Here is a 21,362-nt window from a genome sequence, read left to right as displayed (position 1 = left end):
CACTCGAATTACGTTGCTTAATCTAAATTTTTGTTTATTCATTGCATCTATGGGAATTCTTTTTGCTAATGGGATTTCGAAATGGCTAACGCAGAGAAGTGAAGAATTAATATCACAGGTCATGGTCTAATTAATTTTTTTTATATAATACTTTTTATTACTGATTGGTATTTGTTTTGGTTGATTATGTTTATTGAATTGTTGATTTTTTGTATTAATTTTGTCAAATTTTAATTTTATTTGGGGTTTCTGGGTTGAAAGTTTTTTATAAGTTGTGATTCTTGAAAGGAGATTTATACGTGTTGAGTAATAATGAACTGGTAATCCATAGGAGGTTACGAGATGAGAGAGATGGAGGTGCTGGTTCAAATGGGTACCATCACCATTCACCACAGCCACTTTACTTCATTTTGCTTGCCTATTTTACTGCAATTTTGGTCTTCCATTTGGGGTCAAGTTTTGAGGTTAATTATAGCAAGAATTGTGATTTTATACTACTCATGATATACATAGAAATTTTTTATTAAATTACGGTTACTTGTCATACGCACAAAGAAAATTTGGTTTAATGTTATTTGGCAGCAACTTGATGCTCTCTCTTAGCAATTCTCAATAAAAGAAAAAAAAAAACTTATTGCTACCTTAATTCTTATCTCACTGATTTCGTCATGGCCTCTTGCAGTAAGTTGCATTTTATAATTGGATTCTATAACATTTTATATGCTGATATGTGTACAGAAAATAAATCTTAGTTGAGTTCTACTACTCTGAAATAGGCAGATTGTTCATAACTTTTGAAGGAAGGCAGATTGAGAAAGGTCTTATGCTAGGTACAATTATCCATGCACTTGTGAATTATTGCCAATTGTTGGCTACTTCTGTGAAGTGACTGGTTGCACTGTCGTAGTTAGGCTTATGATACCGAGTTTATTTTTGGCAATACAATGTTAGTAGGACTACCTGAAAGGTAGTTTTAGATTGTTGTCATTCTCAATTCTGCACTTTTCAATTTGTATCTGCAAGTTGTTACTTAAGGTGCTTTGTTGTTTACACTAGTGTGTGAAAATCTATACAACTTGTGACTAATGGGTGGTTTTAGTGGTTGTATGCCTGCATCTTATTTGTATGCCTATCTTGTGCCATGTATGTGCCGTCAATGATGCTATCCATAATCCATTGTTTGCCTGCGATTCGGAGTCATGTGTCTATATGCTAGATAAACCAGAATCTAGCCATTCATTATTAACATCGATTATGTTCCATCGAATTTCTTAGTCCATTCAAGGCTTGCAGGCTCCAACTATTCCTAATCAGAAAGCTTGTAGGCTTATCTATATACTTGTATTACTTTCAGTTTAGTTTTAATAGAATCAAGTAAACTTAACGTTGCTTAGAGTTCTTTATCATTCTTCAGTGATTCAAGGCCAAGAATCATAGCTACAAACTTTTGAAGACGTTAGATTATTATACATAACTCTTTATTATCTATTAGTAAACTAATGATTCCAAGTTTTTTTTAACCGTATTTTTTATAAGGATTTCTATTCATATTGCATCCAAACTTATTATAGCTTTATTATATTATGAATAGTTTGATAGATTCCCATTTACTATATAGGTTATATTAAATCGTACAAGTTTGACTTATGTAAAAAATATATATAAATCTTAAGCCAATAGGCTAATATTTATGACATATCTTAAAATTTGAAGTTGTGTTTTTGTGTTTAATAGGTGACAGAGGAGGAGCTTATCTAAAAATTGTTCTAATTGTGATAGTTGCTGCACTTAGCGAGTTGGCCGAGGTAACTACCCAAATTCCTAAATTATCTTATATGTCATATAATTGTATAATTATATTTTCGTGTCATATGTATGGTAGATAACCCTCCCAAAATAGTTTTAGCTCAATTTATGATATTGATCATATATGAAAAATGTAAGTAATTAAGTTGTAGATTACTACTGAGGTAGTATATTATATATAATTCATTATGTCTTATCTATGTGCTTATTAATTATATTAAATTAATACGTGTATGTATCTATTTTTTTATGAATGCTTCCATGTATTATTATGTTTGATCACTTTGTTTGCATTTTGTCTCCAACCACAATGATAACATCATATAAAAGCTATAGAAGGGGAAACCTTGGTAAAGTATTTACTAACAGTGCTAAAAATAACCTAAGTGATGGAATATGTTGTTACACTCTTCTTAATTATAACATTTATAATATTTATTACCAAATTATTGTCAGCTTATTATTGATACTTATTAATAATTATTAAATACTAAATTTTATTATGAATTTCATTGTAGATATGGATACTAGTTGGATTGATTTACCAAAAGGAAAATCTGCCTATTATGAGGGTTACATGAAATTCTTAGAGATTGCTAAGGAGAGTCTTATTGATGGAAAAACCAAATGCCCATGTAATAAGTGCAAGTTAAATAAATGGCATCTTTTAGAAGAAGTAGGAGGCCATATTTTATTTAACGGTTTTTTATAAGAATTATAGAAAATGGATTTTCCATTGTGAGGATGAAGGGAGTAAAACCTTAAAGCCCCCTAGTGATCATGGGAAGGAAGTAGATCGAGATGATATGTTTGGGCTACTAAGAGCGGCTTTCGGGGTTCACATTCCACAATCCACTAATGAATTCCAAGCCCCATCATCCAATGAAACGAATTTTGATGAGGAAGGTTCATATGACATGCATGAAGAGTTTGATTTTCATTGTGAGGTAGATGATTAAATGCCTTTAACTAACATTAATGAAGAAATGGAAAAGTATAAACGTCTCATGGAAGCTTCTAACGAGGGTCTATATGAGGGTTGTACTACTTTCTCAAAGTTATCATTTCTCTTACATCTGTTTCACCTTAAATGTATGTTTCATTGGTCTGCTGAGTCATTTAATAAATTGATTGAACTTCTAAATGACGCATTCCCCATATTCAAGAGTTTCCATCATCTTACTATGAAAGGATGAAAATAATCAAAGACTTGGGATTAGGATATGAAAAAATCCATGCATGTCCAAATAATTGCATGTTATATTGGGGGAATTTGCTAATGAAATTGAGTGTCATATTTGTCATACATCAAGGTGGAAAACTATGATGCGAAAGCTAAAGTTGAACAATTGAGGTTGATAAACCCTACTAAGTCCCAATAAGAACTTGAAGATGAAGCCTTTGAGCTGACCATGCATGGTGGAGAGATCCCTCATCGTCCTACAGGTTATGGACTTGGGGTTCGAAAGAGCGACATTAACGGGGTGCATGCTTTGCTAATGAAGGACGGTTCTAGAAAAATTAAACAAAGGACCGTGGTAATGGATAGTAATGTGAAGGAAGAAATGTCTACTTTGCATAAAAAAATGAAGCACTCGAGAAGGAAAATGAAAAGCTAAAAGACCAAGTACAAGAGAATAATATTCTTCTTAAAACCCTTATCGGATAGTTTTCTCAAATTGTTGGTGGAGTTAATGATGGAAGGGTTCAACAGAACTTCTTAACTATGCCAATCAGTCTAGGGAGTGACAAACCATTAGGTAATTTTTCTATCTATACTTATAAAATTTAAGAATAACAATCATTTTTCATATATTAAAGTTGTCAACCATCAGGTAATTTTTTTTTTTCTTTTTGAAGGTTATGAATGCAAAAGGACAATAAGGAAAAACTACAAAAGATGGAAATTAGCCTACTATGCACCTTCATTTCTTTATAGTTAGTTAGTAGTTAACTTATGTAGGCTTCAATATAACTTTTAATTTAGTTGGCGATTGATATATGTAATAATAATGATGACATTTTGGACATGATATATATATATACTTGTTTTATGATTGCTACTTCTCTGGGATGATGCTGCTGAACTTGCTCTGCTTTTTGCTTTTTATGCTTTGAGCTTCTAGTTGCTTGGTTTACTTTTGGTGAATGCATTAGGTGCTGGCTGATGGTTTTGTTAGCAGGCTTACTGGTTTTGATGCTGCCTGTGCTTTGGGGCTGCTGTTTTTTTTTTTTTTTTTTTTTGTTTTGTTGATGCTGCCTGTGCAGGCTGCTGGTTTTGTTGAGGTTGCATGTGCTCAATTGTTTTGTGTTAGCAGGATGCTGGTTTTGTTGATGCTACCTGCTCAGTTACTGGGGTTGTTGTTTTTTTTTTGTTGATGTTGCCTTTGTTGGTGTTAGCAGCTGCATGCTGGTTTTGTTGAGGTTGCATGTGCTCAGTTGCTTTGTGTTAGCAGGAGCTGGTTTTGATGATGTTACCTACTCAGTTGCTTTGGGTTGCTGTTTTTTTTTCGGTTTTGTTGATGCTCCTGTGCTCAGTTGCTTTGTGTTACTAGGCTGTTGGTTTTGGTCTATTCTGGGGCTACTCCTCCTTGCTTTTGCTATACATATACTTGTTGCTGTAGCTGGTTTTGTTGATGTTGCCTACTCCTCCTACTTAGTTCAACCTTTTTTTTATCTGATTTTGGTTTTGGTGTTTTTGTTATTTTGGTTTATTATTGTGTTTGCGACTGTTTTTAAGCTTAATTATTGTTTTTTTATCTGGGTTTGGTTTTTCGTTTTATTTCGCTGGTTTGTTTTATTTTGGTTTGGTGATCTTGAGTGTTAAACCGTTTTGGCTCATTGGTGTTTGTGATTTTTTGCTGCTTTGCATTTCTCTTGGTAATATAATATTATTTACCATATATATATATAATAAAATAAATAAATAAATAAATCTAGACGCTTTTTCTTGTCACATATTTTTGCTTTAATTAGTTTTAAAATTTCCCGCCATTATTTTGTGTGGACATTAAAAACGTCTCAATTTATTTTGCGATTAAAAACAACGTCGACAATATAGACGGGAAAAAGCGTCTAGAAATTTGATGGTGGCGCTTGAATACCGAAATTCTCGACGGTTAGTATATTTTATTAGACATTAATAAGCGTCGATATTTAAGACACTTAAATACGTCTCAAAATATTGGGACATAAAATGGGGTCGAGATTTGTGACACGAAAAAGCATCGCGAATTTCTCGACTCACTCTTTCTCGACGCTTTAAAAAAATTAGAGACGCTTTTCCGTGTCGTAAATAATGGAAAAAAAGCATCTCAAAAGGACGGGATTTGTAGTAGTGGCGTGCTGCTGGACAGTGAGGCAGCAAGCCCCAGCCAGCCAGCCACTTGTTGCCAGCGCCAGCGAGTAGCTAGCATGCGTAGCATGCATTCTAAACATGAACATGATTTGTGTTCCAAACATCTTTAGCAATGTTACATCGATAAGAACATACTCAAGGCTCTATTAGATAGACTCTTGATAGTTTGATCGGTTTGGAATCGTTCTATTACAAGCAAGTCTTACTTGTTGAAATCGACAAAGAAAGGAGCTATTGTGCTTGGCATAGATAATTGACTCCAAAAGCTAAAGAGGATTCCATTACTTCAACGTCTCACAAGAATTTGAAAGAATGTTGCTACATTCATCAAATGTGAACAAACTGGACCTTGAGTAGCTTAAATGTTCAATGAAGTATAGAATCGACTTGGCAAAGATATCAAAACGTCTAGATTAGATCGGGCGATATTTGCTTGAGCCAAGAGTGATCATATCAATCTTATGAAATTGAAAATTTCATATTGAGCTCCACAAAGAATATAGTACGTCTTAACGGAGACCTCGATTCCATTTGGAAATGGCTCGAACGATGATGGATCACATCCCTTCCAAAAAAATTCTTAAAGATTTGCACAAATGACTAATGTTACACTAAACAAAATTGTCGAAACTATGAAAGGACACCATATTTAATTATGGATAGAAATAGTTTTTCTAGCGTCTTTTCAAGTATATGTCTAGGGCTCTTAGCTCAGTGGGAGTGATTGGCTCAGTGGAGCTAAGTGGCTAAATAAGGGCTAAGGTAGCTCGAGAAGGAGCTAATTGTTTGTTTTTAAACGAACTTTTACCTAAAGACAATATACATGTCTCTTTGTAAGTATACAAGTGAGACTACGGGCATTACCTCCACAACCTAATTGCGAACATAGTATTTGTTTCTCTAAGTGGTGTCTTTCTGGAAAGTAACACATTTCCAAAACGACATGTGGAGGAAAATGAACTCGATGACCATCGAGATTAGCAACAAATTAGAACTGAGAATCTCCGAAGACTTTAGAAGGGCTTCATGAGAATGATTGATCAAGAATTCTCAAAGGATTTTACAAGTGCCTTAAATGAGAATTCAATACTCAAAAAACATTACAAGTTGAGTAAGATCAATATAATCAAAGGGCTTTAAAAGCACCTTGAAACTCAATTTTTGATGCAATTACCCGTATAGGTATAGAATTCACCAAAGGCTTGGATTGAATTCTATCAATATCCATTAAGTTGGAAATAAACCTAAGACTTACAAGCATACTATTCACCATTGGATGGTGAGGGAATAGTGTCTTAAAAATCAGCTACGACAAATCCAAAATTCCAAATCATGTTTAGAGGCCATAAAATCCAAAATAGACTCCATGTTTGTAAATCATGTTTGGAACTTGATTAATTTGCATGAAGGGTGAAACACCCATCAATCGCAAATAAGTTTTTAAGAAGAAAACTCACAAATGTGAAATGCATAGTGCATACAAATCTAGATAGGTTGAAAAGGATACAATTTATTCATGGCGATGATTTTAATATAAACCTACTCACCAATCAGAACGCTTAAGTCTTTTTGTGATTGTTCTAGCAAAATTGCGCATATGAAATATGGCAAAATACGAAACCGCCTTCCTAAAATTGGATTTTGGAAGAGACTATGGAAATAGTTTAAGGGTTTTGTAATTCTAAATAATGCTAGAAAGCAAAGCTCAAGAAATCCATTGTGGGATTAAGTGAAGCATTACATGTCGGAATTGGAACATGTATTCTCATAAAGTTAATAAAAGGTTTGACTTGTGGAGAATCATAGAGATTCTTATAAACAAGAAGCTTATGGGAGCAAGAGTCAATCTTGTATGGTCCAACAAGAATTTATGAACTCTATTGTGAAATGACCATCAAATGCTAAATGCATAGATTTGAAAGGATTTTCGACAATGGACCAAGCAAAAGGTGATACTTAGTACATAGTGGGAATTAAGATCTATTGGATAGACGTAATGAAATGTTTAAACGAGTAGTGGAATTTACTGTGTTAAACATGAAGGACTTGAAAAGGTTTTTGACTCATATGTATAAAACTAAGTAAATGTTTGAACTAAGTTTAAGCTGGGCAGACCGCAATGAAGGGTTCTGTGAGCAATCGGAACCAAAGTAAATACTGTCACTACCATGAGGACATTGGCCATTAAACCAATGAATGTATCAGCCTCAAGCTCCTTCTGGACCACCTTGTAGACAAAGGAGATCTCGACTCCTATGTTAAGAAGTTCAAGGGGAATCCACCCTCCAAACAGAAATAGGCGGCCAAAAAGAAGCAACGGTCAACCGACAGCTCTGACACTGACGAAGCGCCCATTTATACCATAGCAGGCGGCTTCGCAGGAGGCGGCCCTACTATCCGGGCCAACAAAGATAACATCAGGCGTCTGGATGTTTACTCCATCGAGCAAGGACGGATATCCAAAAGTTCATTTCTTGAGATTGTAATCACTGAGGAAGACTTGGGAGGTGTTAGGGGGCCGCATGACGACCCTATTGTAGTTGAATGCAAGGTGGCCAACCAAAGAGTTGGTCGAATCCTTATTGATACTGGAAGCTCATCTGATCTCATCAGTTATCGATTTGACTAAGCTCAAATACAAGACTAAGAGCATGCAACCTGTCTCCCATCCTTTAGTAGGATTTGAAGGAGGAGTCGTCCACCCAGTTGGACGAGTGGATTTACCTGCCCGCCTGGGTGAGAAAGGGGAGAGTCGTCACATGGTAATCCGATTTTTGGTGGTCGAAGAACTGTTCGCCTACAACATGATCTTAGGGCGACCCACCTTGAACAATTCAAAAGCTGTTATCATTCCACCTCTCATGCTCCTCAAGTTTGAGAGGGACGATGGAAGAGTCGGCTCCCTAAGGGGAGACCAGAAGATGGCCAGAGAATGTTATCTCTCTGATATCAAGCCCACCGTGGTAGCATCAGGCCCAAGTGGTGAGAATATCAACCTTGAGCAAGTCAAGGGAGCCGAGCCTGCCCCAATAGCAGCCGGCAAGAAAAGAAAGGCCACCCATCTGGAGGCCGAGAAAAAAGAAAAACAATAGCAATCCTTAGCCGAGGAGCGGTCAGACGAGTTCCGCCCTCAGCCGGCTGGTGAGCATGTGAACGTCGTTCTGGACGATTCACGTCCAGACCGAACTGTTAAGGTTGGGACGACTGCTCTTGCTACGCTTGGTGATGATTTTCACCAAATCTTGAAGGAATTCAAGGATATCTTCGCATTTGAAGTACATGAGATGCCAGGTATAAGTCCAGACTTGGCGGTACATAAGTTGATTATGGATCCGAAAAAGAAGCCGTTCAGGCAAAAGAAAAGGAACCATGGCGAAGAAAGAAGACAGGCGGCCGCCACCGAGGTTAAGAAATTACTTGATGCAGGGTTCATTCGGCAATGTTATTTCCCTGACTGGGTTGCAAACGTTGTGCTAGTGAAAAAGCCGAATGGTACCTGGCGCATGTGTGTGGACTACACAGACTTGAACAAGGCGTGCCCCAAGGATTGTTATCCATTGCCTAAGGTTGACAGTCTGGTCGACTCTACAGCCGGCCACGCCTTAATGAGTTTTATGGACGCCTACTCTGGCTTCCATCAGATTCCCCTGTGGAAGAAGGACCAAGAGAAAACAGCCTTTGTCACAAATCAGGGATTATACTGTTATACGGTCATGTCGTTTGGTTTGAAGGCCACCTTCTAGAGAATGATAAACACAGTCTTCTTTGACCAAATTGGGAGGAATGTGGAGGCGTACGTAGATGATATGATTGTGAAATCCAAACTCCAGGCGGACCATTTGGCCGATCTCCGAGAAACATTCACCACACTCAGGCGGCACCATGTCATGCTCAATCCCAAGAAGTGTGTTTTTGGAGTTGAGTCTGGGAAGTTTCTCGAATTTATTATCAATCGAAGGGGTATAGAGGCTAACTCCGAGAAGGTACAGGCGGTCATAGACATGCGGTCGCCCGCACTGTCCGAGAGGTCCAGAAATTAATAGGTTGCCTGGCGGCCCTGGGAAGATTTCTCAGCCGGGCAGGCGACAAATGCCTCTACTTCTTTCAGGCAATCAAAAAGAGAGCCATGTTTGAATGGGGGTCGGATGCTGAGTCGGCCTTCCAAAAGCTTAAAGCACACTTGCACTCCTTACCAATGCTGGTCAGCCCTTTGCCAAAAGAGGTCCTCTATATGTATCTAGCAGTGTCTGACCATGCTCTAAGTGCCGTCCTCCTTGCTAAGAGGGACAGCTGCCAGCTACCGGTCTATTTTGTCAGTCACGTCTTGAAGAATGCCGAGTTGAGATACCCCCTGGTTGAAAATTTTGTCCTTGCCCTCTTCATGGCAGTTAGAAAGTTGAAGCCCTATTTTTTGGCGCATACGGTCGTGGTATACACACACCAGCCGATCAAGCGGCCCCTGATAACCAGGGAGTCGTCAGGCCGAATGATAAAATGGCCAATAGAGATACAGAGCCTTGAAATCACATTCGAGCCAAGAAAAGCAGTGAAGGGGCAAACATTTGCTGACTTCATACTTGAAATGACTCGGCCTTCTAATTCTACAATTCCAGACCAAGTCTGGAAGGTCTATGTGGACGGGAGCTCCACTATGAATGGATGTGGTGCAGGCGTCATATGTCAGTCGCCTGAAGGTGACAGGTATGAGTATGCACTGCGATTCAACTTCCAAGCCTCGAACAACGAGGCAGACTATAAAGCCCTACTGGCCGGTATCCGCATGTGCAAGGCGGCCGGGGCAAGGAAAATAGACGCCTGTTCAGACTCACAGTTGATAATAAGCCAATACAATGGTGATTATGAAGCCACCCATCCGACCATGATTAAATATTTACAGGCAGTAAGATAGGCGGTTGGGTCACTTGAGGAATTTCATCTAACTCAAGTACCCAGGTCCGAGAATAATCAGGCGGACGCCCTCTCTAAACTGGCATCCTCGGCCTCCTGTGACACACCAAGGACCGTTTTCTGGGAAGTTATGGAGAAACGAAGCATTGAGGAAGAACCTATTGGAATTTTTTATAGAAGCTCAACTTGGATGGATGACATTCGAGCCTATTTAACAGCCGGCACCTTGCCGAGTGATCACTCCCAGGCGGCCTTACTGAAAAAACGGGCGTCCAACTTTGAGATGTGTAAAGGGGAACTCTTCAAGAAAGGGTATCTTCAGCCCCTCCTGAAATGTGTTACCCTAGAAAAAGGACGAGAGGTCTTAGAAGATCTAAATTCAGGGTACTGCGCTTCTCACATAGGCGGCAGGTCGCTTGCTCAAAGAACCAGGCGGCAAGGTTACTTCTGGCCTACCTTGGAAGCTGATTCCATGGAAATGGTTAAAAAATGAGACAAGTGCCAAAGGTTTGGCAAGCTAATCCATCGACCGGCCACAGACCTCACGGCCATCCATAGTCCTATACCATTCGCTAAGTGGCGCATGGATATCCTAGGTCCCTATATGCCTGCAACAGGTGGCAGGCGGTACATACTGGTTGCAGTCGACTACTTCACCAAGTGGGTGGAAGCAGAGGCAGTTAAGGGTATCAAGACTAAAGACGTAATCTCCTTCATATGGAAGAATGTCATCACTCGATTTGGGGTACCCATGTCTATGGTTTTTTATAACGGTCCCCAGTTTGAGACGCCTGTTCTCAAAAACTGGCTGGGAGACCAAGGAATCTCTCACGGCTTTGCATCAGTCGGTCGACCATAAATGAACGGCCAAGTGGAAGTTTTCAATAAAATCATCTCAAACTGTATCAAAAAGAAGATTGAAAGGGCAGGCGGCCTATGGGCAGACGAACTACCGCATGTTCTCTGGGCCATAAGGACGACTGAAAAAGGGGCAACTGGAGAAACACCATTCCTCCTAACTTATGAGGCAGAAGCTGTTCAACCAATTGAACACTACGAGCCGACTCTTCGTATAATGTTGTATGACGAAGAAGCAAATTGGGAATCCATGCGCCTGGCATTGGATTCACTCCCAGAACGTAAGGGCAATGCAACCCTACGCCATGAAATCTACCGTCTGAGGATGACAAGGGCATATAACAAAAGGGTACACAGACGTCCACTCAAAGTGGGAGACTTTGTACTACGGAAGATGGAAGCAGTCGGTAGGGCCAATGAGTTAGGCAAATTAACTCCCAACTGGGAGGGACCCTACCGAATCTATGAAGAAGTCAGGGACGGCACCTACCGCCTGGAAACACCAGACGACCAACCCCTGCCTAGAACTTGGAATGTTGATAATTTAAGGAAGTATTATTTTTGAATAATGTAATTGCCGAGAGCTACTAATAAAACTTGCAAATTTGCTTCATTTATATTGTAAATAGAGAGGCATGCCGCCTGCTCCATTAGCGGTCGGCTACTCTCCAGTTTGCACCAATTGAGGGGCATGCCGACTGGATAAACATTCGGCTACTCTCCATTTTCTCCATTTTGTACTGATTCAGAGGGGCATGCCGCTTGTAACCTTACAGTCGGCTACTCTCCTATACTTGTAGTATAAGATAACTTAGCGCCTTTGTTCACCATGAACTAAACGAGGCCTATGGCCGGATGATCAGCTTAGGCGCCTAGCTTACTGATCCTCTCTTTTAAACTAATACGACCTATCCCAACATCATAGCAGGCGTCCGGCGACATCCCTCCGGATGAGATTCATCGCAGAGAGCAGCTCCCTTTTGGGTGGAATAATGCTCTATAAACTAAGTACACGACACCTAGACGACTGTCCCCAAGGACAACCACGTAGCCGTATCGAGACAAGGATAACTCTAACACTAACCAAACAAGTTTTAGCACTTGACATCCGAGTCGGATAACCGCCTGTATCACTTGGGATAAGTACAGGGGATACCTCTTGAGTTAATAGCCAACAAAACTTGGCGAATCAAGGGGACCAGCTGGCCTCCGCCGCCTGGTACCTCTAATACTCAAGCAAGAGTGGTGACGACTGGGTAATATCAAAGATTACTCATAGTCACTCCCTCATACTTAGTATGGAACCTAAAAGGTATAAAGATTCCGCCTGTTTTTTTGGCAAAAAGGAACTCTCAAACCACTACTCCTACTAGGTGAACACCTATTGAGTAAATAGCCAAGCAACACTTGGCGAATCAAGGGAGCCATCCGGCCTACGCCGCCTGGTTACTCTACTACTCAAGCAAAAGTGGCGGCGCCTAGTAAACCCACGCAGGAAACCAGTCGTTCCCCCAGGCGGCTCGATAAATCAGGCTTCCAACCACCTAGGTAACGCCCAAACAAAGAGTCCGACCTAAGTTAAGGCAAGCTTTATATTGATGAACTAGTCGGCACCAAGCTACTACAACTAATAAGGCGGCCCATAAGTATTTACAAAGCAAAGGTTAGAAGACCAAATGTATTTTTTTTTTTTAAAATGCGTTGGGGTCCGATCGGGTCCATGGCCGACTGGTCGCCAATTCTGGAACAAAGACGACCAGTCGTCCAGGGGCATAAGCAGTCGGCACCATGAGTAGTCGGCACCTGATAAACCTCCATCCTAGCCTACTATACTTGGAAAAAATTTGCTAACTTCAAATCATAAAAAGTCGGTACGGCATTCAAGCGGATATCAAGGATCCCCTACACTTGACAAAAATAAGCATAAACAAGATGGAGAATCATTGATCAAAGATGACCAAAAAGCGGCCGTCAGTTTCATAATAAAACAGCTGGCCATGAAGATCGGCAAAATATTCATAACCCCGACCCCATGGTCGGGTAAAGAAAATTCACAAACAAGCGGTACACAGGCCGAAGAAAGTTGCAATAATAAATACAGAAAAGCTTAAGCATTGGAAGGAGGGGCCTCGGCCTCGGAATTATCGACCGCCTGGTTGGGGTCAACCGAACCTGGTTGGGATCAACCAAAGGCGCTTGCTCCCCCAAGGCGTCCTCCTGACCGGGCTCCACCATTGGCGCAGGCTCTTTAGAGGCGTCTGCCTCCTCTTTTTCCTCCTCCTTCTCCTCCCCAGAAGCCTCAGAGGACTCGGCACCCTCCTGTTCGCCGCCTCCACCACATATGATTTTTTCATCATATTCCCTTGTGCAGGCGGCAAACTGGTCTGCCTATTCCTTGTAGTCCGAGCCAGGATAGAGAGTTGACCAAGTCATCTTCATGATGTTGTTGCAGTCTTCAATCATGTCCTTGACAATGGCCGCCTCCTCCTCTTCAGCCCTGGACTCGTACTTTTTGGCCAGCTGCTTCTCCTGGTTAGACAGGCGCTGCTTCAGCTTTGTCACCTTGTCCCTCAAGGAGTCCGCCTCCTTATAAGCATCCTCGAGAGATTCAGCCTTGTCCTGGAGTTTTTTGACTTGAAGGTTCAGGTCCTGGATCCGGCTTTTAACTTGCTGATTGGCAGTCGCCTGCGCATACAAGATATCAGTCGTCAGTACTTCGTTTTGAAAAATTGAGAACATAGCCTTGTCTATGGTGGAGGCCGCACGCTCCTTTGCAGCTTTTACCTCTTTTGACTTCTCAGCTAGAGGTTTGCGAAGGCCATGTATGCGCAACATTGACTGCAGGCGCAAAGAAAACAGGCGTCAACATTAAAAGAGTATACACACAAAATAATGAGACAAAGTCTACCTCGGCCAGGAGGATGAGGACACCATCAATATTCATGGTGCCATAACCTCTGACCGTCTCCCTCTCATCAGGAGAAACGACCTTCAGCATGTTCTTAGTCATAAGAACCAGGTCTGACTTCTGGGGGTCGCCTGCAAAGAGAGCATCCTTACTTAGCATCAAAACTAATATTATGAGAGGAGACTTAATCAGACAAGGAAAAGGAAGTTACCCTCGGCCAGGTTCCCCTTAGGCGGCCGACTGCCTTTTGGGGCGGCGGCAGTTTTGGCCACAGTTGTAGCCAGACGGCTGGCCGTCTGTTTCCTAGCCCTGCTAGGCGTTCCAGTATCACCAACCGTCTGTGTAACACCCCAATAATTCTCTCTTTAAAACCTGTATTAACCTGCAAATACTTTTAATAACCTGTGAGAGAATTATTGGCGTGCTACCGCCATGTGTTCAAACGTTAAGGCTAGTATCAGAAATCAGCAGCGGAAAACTAACTTAGTTTTAAAAAAGAATATAAGTTTCAAAACTAAAAGTCAAAACTCAATTTAGTCTTACAAGTTGGAACCATAACGACCCTTATTCAAAACCCGGTAAAATAGGAAGTGAGCAGAGTTAGAGTCAAAATAACATCATTTTATGAAATGAAATGAGCTAAATGATTAACCAACGCTCCACTCAAATCCCATCACCCTGATGCAAGTTCAGTTTATGCAGAAACCTGTGATTAATCTGCTCCCCAATATTACAAGTGTAAGAATTGGATCATTACAGGGTCATTGAAGGCGAAGGCCGTGACCAAAAGAAACACACAAAAGCAGGTCATCAGCAACGCTGAGTACATACAAGCTACGAAACACAGTAAAGAGCCTTAGCATGATACTAACAAGCATTCCATACACTCAATATAACCATTGACTCGAACACATGATTCAATTGTTACTTATTACAAAGTTTTTATTTAAGTAGCATTGACCACTTCATTAATTGATTGGATTAAGCAATAGACCAGGTTGTCCCCCTGTGCTCCATTCCGGAACATTAAATAAGAAAACCCTATGCCTCCTTTCGGAAGACATTAATAAACATCCAATGGCAGATGGGCGCAACTCCGTGGCCATAGCTAGTATGAGATCTCATCTAACTCATTATAATTTTAAGAGAATTTAAAACAAGAGACTCGTAGATCAGACGGCCTCTGAAAAGTACACGGCTAATACCCCGTGAACCCCAACCCCTGTTTATCATTACTCTAGATGTGCACAAATCTAGAGTTTTATTGCTCATCCTTCTTGCACTTTACGTGATTTACCAGTTTAAATTTGGTGATGACTCATATGCAAACAACACAACCAATCATACATCAATCATTCAAATCATTCAAGTTTCCAATTCAATTCTTAATTTATCAGTAACAAACAACATTTATTATTGAATCCTTTAACTACCTCGGTGTATAAACACCTTAAATGCATAAGGCACCTCATATCCACAATCTTGTCTTATAAGACTTTAACTCTTCCTTTACTCATTCCATTTCAATACAAATGAATAAGTAATTAAAATGATTCATTCCATATATCCTTGTATTTTTGCCTCTAAGCTCACTTTGCAAATTATTGCATAATTAATGCTCATAAGGAAAAACAATGCAAATTTTCTCATACATAAATTAAACCAATCATTACATTTATCATCAATCAACTCATTACCAAACAATGTCAACCAATCCACAAGTTCCCTAGCATGATTCTAGGTTTTTTTCCAAGACCCTAAACATGCTCCTAAAATCAAGTTTCTCGTATTCTTATACGTACCGTAATTAAATCATCTTTCCAACTAGTCACAATGCTAGAAATTACTCAACTTAAAGTCTCCTACAATACCAAATACATAAACTCAATTACTTCCTTGATTACACAAATTTCTAGCAACTTTTAAACACTTTAAACCTTCTCTAATAAGCTGAAATTTTGGTTAAAAACCTTTAAAACTCTTTCTTTAAGTGGGTAATTAAAACCACAAAGTAAAAACTCATTTATGGTGTTTATATAAAAATTCCAGCACACTTTTTAAAATTTAAATCCCCCAAATAAATCTGAAAATTATTTTTAAAACATTAAACCTTCGTCCAAAATCAAAAACTGTCCGAAAACCCTATTTAAAGGCTGATTTTGGCCACGAGAGGGTGGTACTCACTACTAAAAGTAGTGAGTTATGATTAGAATGTTGTTTACACACGAAACACACTATTTTTTTTTGTAAAAATCGGACAAGTTATAATCTCAGCGTGATTAAAACGTGATTAAAAATAATTATGAACGGAGATCGGAATTTGATTACCGAAAATCAGTTTTTATGTTTAATTAATCTTTATAAATTCAATAGGAATGAAAGCTCTAATTTAATTGATTATTAGAACCCTAAAAATCAACACTTTAATAGTTAAAACCCTAACTTTTTAATACTTTATAAAAATCATAATTTAAAACCATACAAAATCAGAAATTTATACTCTTTAGTTGTCAAAACACAATTATAAAATATACTAATCATATTCAATAATAATTAAAATCAAAAATCAATAGTATATAATTATAGGAATAATAATTAAAACAAGAGGAGGAAGAAAGAGAACCACCGTGGTGGTGGCCGACGGGTCGCCGGTGGCTTGGTGGCGTGGCAGCAGCAAGGTGGGGTGTGGTGATGGTGAGTTGCACGCATGAAAGAAACAGAAGAAAGAAAGAATAAGGAAAAAGAAAAAGAGGAAAAAAAAGAAAAAGAAAAATAAGGGAAAAAGAAAAAGAAAAGTTACGTACCTCCCAAAATCTGATTTTTGATCTCTTGTGTGGAAAAATTTTAGGGTTTTGGGGGATATTTATAGAGTAGAAAGTAGGTATTGGGTTTGGGCTTAATAAATAGGTAGGCTTTAGTTCTGAAGTATTTGACCCACAAGGGTTCAAATAAAAGAATTGGGCTTACTTAAATGAAATGGGTTGGTCCACAAGGAGTATGTAAGGATTGTTTACATACTATTATTTAAACGGGCCCAACAATTAATAAACGTTTAGCCCAAAATAAATTATAATTTTATAAAACTCAATAATTTAAAATACTTTAGCTCTTAAAAATATATTATAATTAATTAAATAATTTATAAAATACATAAAAATACGAAGTATTACAGTCTGCTTCCTGATCTTTGAAGTAGGCTCGGACTGAGGGGTGGCCGGATTCTGTCATCACCAGATCAGGACAATGAGCTAAGGAAACTTTAAACACAAAAAGTTCAGGGCCACGGTTATACCTTGGCAGTCCGGGAAAAAGGTGACTCCTCTACAGGGCGCTTGCCCAGAAGGGCCGACCGGTACTGGGCGGCAACCTTTTTGGAAGCAAAAACCTTCTTCATTGCCTCGTCTGCAGAAAGCACCACAAAAAGTTAGAACCATGAATAACTTAAACCAGGATATTTCGGGTTACAAAAGAACATGCGGACAGATACCTTTCGACATCTCTGCGCTAAGGCCGCAGGCGGCCAGGTACACCCCATCGTACAACCAATTGTATTTGGGTATGTAATTTTGAGGGATGGACTCCCTCACCCCAGTCTCAGGGTTCTCCTGGATAGTCACTTTAAAGAGGCCCGAGTCCAAGATCTCTCGCCTGGCCTTCTTTGGACAGGCGGTAGGTCCCCACCGCCTGCTAAGTAGGGAGGGTCCCTGTTCCATCTGCTGTATTTTTTGTTCCGGGCATGGTCATTGCTGGAAACTATGTAGAAGGTATTTCGCCAATCCTTCCACTTGTTTTCCTCGCCCAAAGTCATCATATAGCCTTTGTAGCTGGAGATTTGGTACCAGCCGGTCCCGCTTGATTTTGGGGTCCGACTGAGGTAATTCATTTGGGTGAACGCCTCAAAACTGGCGTCCACCCCATACATCTCACACCTAGCAACATACCCCAAGATGTTAAACCAGGAGTTTCGGGCAGGCTGCCAAAGGCCAATCTGGTAGCCGTCTAAAATCCTCTCGACGGCCGGGTGAAGAGGAAACCTAAGGCCCGCCTTAATGGCCGCCTCATAGCACCCAAAGCATTGGTCCCCATAACTGGCCGCCTCGGGCCATACTACTGTATCTTCCCTATCTGGGACGGATAAAAAATAATCACTTCCCATGAAGTGTTGGTAAAGGAAGCTCCCCAACTTCTCCATCATCACCTTCCGCCTACCATTAGGAACGTGATGATAGAACGCGGTGTGCGACTCCTTACGGGAGACCGACGGCTCCCCCCAATTTTCTCCCATTTCTACGGATAGGGATTCCCTTGCTGTCTCCATCCTAGAGTATTTTTCCTCTGAAGAAAGGGAGTGCCGACTAGAATCACTGGACTCTGACTCGTGAGTCAGATGCAAGATTTATTTGCTGAGAACCAGAAGGGACCGCCTCCTTCTCTGGAGACTCGTCCCCAGTCCTTACTGGAGAGGATCCGGCTAATGTCGTCCCCTTCTCAGAAGACCCCTCTTCAGATTCAAGAATAGAGTCGCCAGGGGTGCTTGGGGTTCCAGGCGTTTGGTCATATAGTTCACTAATGGGGATCCGGATAAAAGAGCCATCAGAATGTTCAATCCTCTTTGTTTTTTTGGTTCTTGCCATACTGTCCTGCATAGATACAAAGACAGTTGGATTCCGGGACTTGCGTAAAAATTGAAGTACCGCAGGGCAGTCGGCACCCCTAGTCCTAGACTTAGCCGTCCCCGGTGACCGGCTGATTGCTGACCTAGGCCGTGCCGGATGCTTTTGAGGCCTCATTTTCAAAAAGAAAGAAACAATGCAAAAACAAAATAAAAAGGGATAAAGGAACAGACGGTTACCTGAAACTTAAGTTCTGAAAAGAATCTTGGTCGAACAGGCGTCTAAGGAAAGCAGGCGGTTGGTAAAATCAGTCGTCCAGGAAATCAGAGCTCAAGTTTAGGGATCTGAGAGTTCTCTTTCAAAAAGTTCGCAAAATGTGAACATAAGACTTGGTCAACATGCCCTTATATAGGGTTATTCGAGAATTTGAAGGGTCACGCCCTAATTCAAAAATAGGCGGGAAAAACAGTCGGCCAATCACACGCCGACATCTGTCACAGGTGACATGTGACCAGTCACGTGCCACCTGTGAGGGGCAAATGATTTGGGGATTTTCCCCGCCCAATCACAGTCTGCCACTTGGACCAATCTGGTCCTGCCATGTGTCCGCCACATGGACCAACAGGGACCTGCCACGTGTCAAGCACTAATCAGCCCAGCATGGACCAATCATGCCACGCCACGTGGCCCATGACATGCCAACCTGGAAAAACGACCACCAAGGCCCGGTTTCCGGGAAAGGCCCAATCAGCTCTAGGTTGACCTAAACCTAGTATTGGGCACGCATCCCGAGGCTATAAATACAGTAATTAAGCCTCCATTTAAGACCATTCAGAAATAATTACTCTCACCTAGAGAAGCCTAAACACACGTGCTTTCTGATTGCTAGACCTGACTTAGCAACTAATTGCACTTCCTGATCAGTCCTCCCTTCGAGGAACCAGATCACCCTTTACTTTCCGCACCTTTTTACTCCACATACAAGTACTAACTTGATCGTCGGAGGTGGAGCTCCCACCACCAGGAGTCTCCATTGTGTTGCAGGTACAGGCGCAAGGATACCAGTCCCGGAATTGTAACTCTCCCGCAAGACATCAAAAACCCCGAAACAATAATAATAATAATAATAATAATAATAATAATAATAATAATAATAATAATAATAATAATAATAATAATAATAATAATAATAATAATAATAATAATAATAATAATAATAATAATAATAATAATAACACTACTTCTAATAATAATATTAATCACTTTTTTTTAAAAAAAAAAAATTAATTACGAAAAAAAAAGCTGACAAGACATCCACCTAAAATATCCGGATGAACCAAGGAGGATCCAGATATTTCAGGCAGATCCACCTCGAACATCCGGAAATTTAAGGCGGATGGGTAGATCCCCCTGAAAAATTCAGATCCACCTTGGTCACTCCAGAATTTTCGGCTGATTCCAGCTTTTATTTATTTTTTTTTTTTTGCGATTTTCAAGGGGAACAATGATCGTACCTGCTCGCCTCCGGTGTTGCCGCCTCGACCTTCGAAGGTCACCCGGGTTCACTGCGGGTCTGCCATCACCGAACTTCTGCCCGGATTTTTGCTCGTCTCTCTAGTGGCTGTTGGTGGTGGGTTAAGGGGGTTTCCGTATTTTTTTTAAACTAGATGGAAGCCCGTGCGATGCACGGTTTTTTCATCTAAGATTTTTAATTATTTGATTTATTGTATTTAATAAATTCAGACAAAATTACAAAAGTTTAATATTTATTTTTTTTTACTATAATTTATAATGAATTTAATAAATATAAATAAATTGTAAATATGATATTTTTTCCGTTATATAAAATCTTTAATGTGAAATGATAAATTTTAATAATTTAAATCCTAAATCATTATTCATTGTTTTACCATATCTTTTATTTCGATAGAATCACCAACCTCGTCCATAACCGACCTACTACATCAATGGATAAATTGAACCGTGAAATGTTAGCCAAACTGAAATTGATATAAATTAAATCCTTACATTTATATAAAATAAATCAATATATTTACCAATAAATGAAAAATTGTTGCGATATAAAATCAAATCTATGCGTTGGAAATTTTTTCATCATCTCCAAAAATAACCAAAGTCATCCATATATTAAGTATACAACATCTAACCGTATGTCATTACATAAACAAATAATCGTTAAGTATCCTAAATAAATACAATGTAACTAATAATTACAAATATAAATTTAAACATAAGATTTTAAAAATTATTCGGACATTGATGACCTAAAACTAACACAAAATTCGCTTGATGGGATTCTGTATTGATACGAAATTTTATTTGTGTCGTATGATGTGTTAGATCTGCATGTAAAAAAAACATCTAATAAATAAAACATAAACATATAATCGTTGAGTATCCCAAATTAATACAATGTAAGTAATAATTAGAAATACTAATTTAAACATAGGATTTTAAAAATTAAGCTAAATATTACCCGACCATTGATGACCAAAAATTAACACAAAATTCGCTTGATGGGGTTTTTTATTGATACGAAATTTTGTTTGTGTCGTATGATGTGTCAACACAAATTTTAATTTAATTATAGTTAACGAACAATTTGTATTTCTTATCATAAATACTATCAAAATTTATCTTATAATGATAGGTATCAAACTTTATTATAAGCGTTTATTATTTAAATATTTTTTATTATATTTTTTTGGATTTCTTATACTCGTAGTATTGAATTAATAAATTTATCTTTTCCTATATTTTTACTTTATTTTTTTTCATTAAAATAATTTAATTCGTGGATTATAATCTACGTGGCATTAAAATTTTAGATATATCAAATCTAATTCGTTACTTTTATCTAGGTGGCGACATAATTTTTTAATTCAAAAAT

Source organism: Chenopodium quinoa, unplaced genomic scaffold (assembly GCF_001683475.1).
Source record: "Chenopodium quinoa cultivar QQ74 unplaced genomic scaffold, ASM168347v1, whole genome shotgun sequence".
In the NCBI taxonomy this organism is placed as follows: Eukaryota; Viridiplantae; Streptophyta; class Magnoliopsida; order Caryophyllales; family Amaranthaceae; genus Chenopodium; species Chenopodium quinoa.
This window is presented reverse-complemented; position numbering follows the sequence as displayed.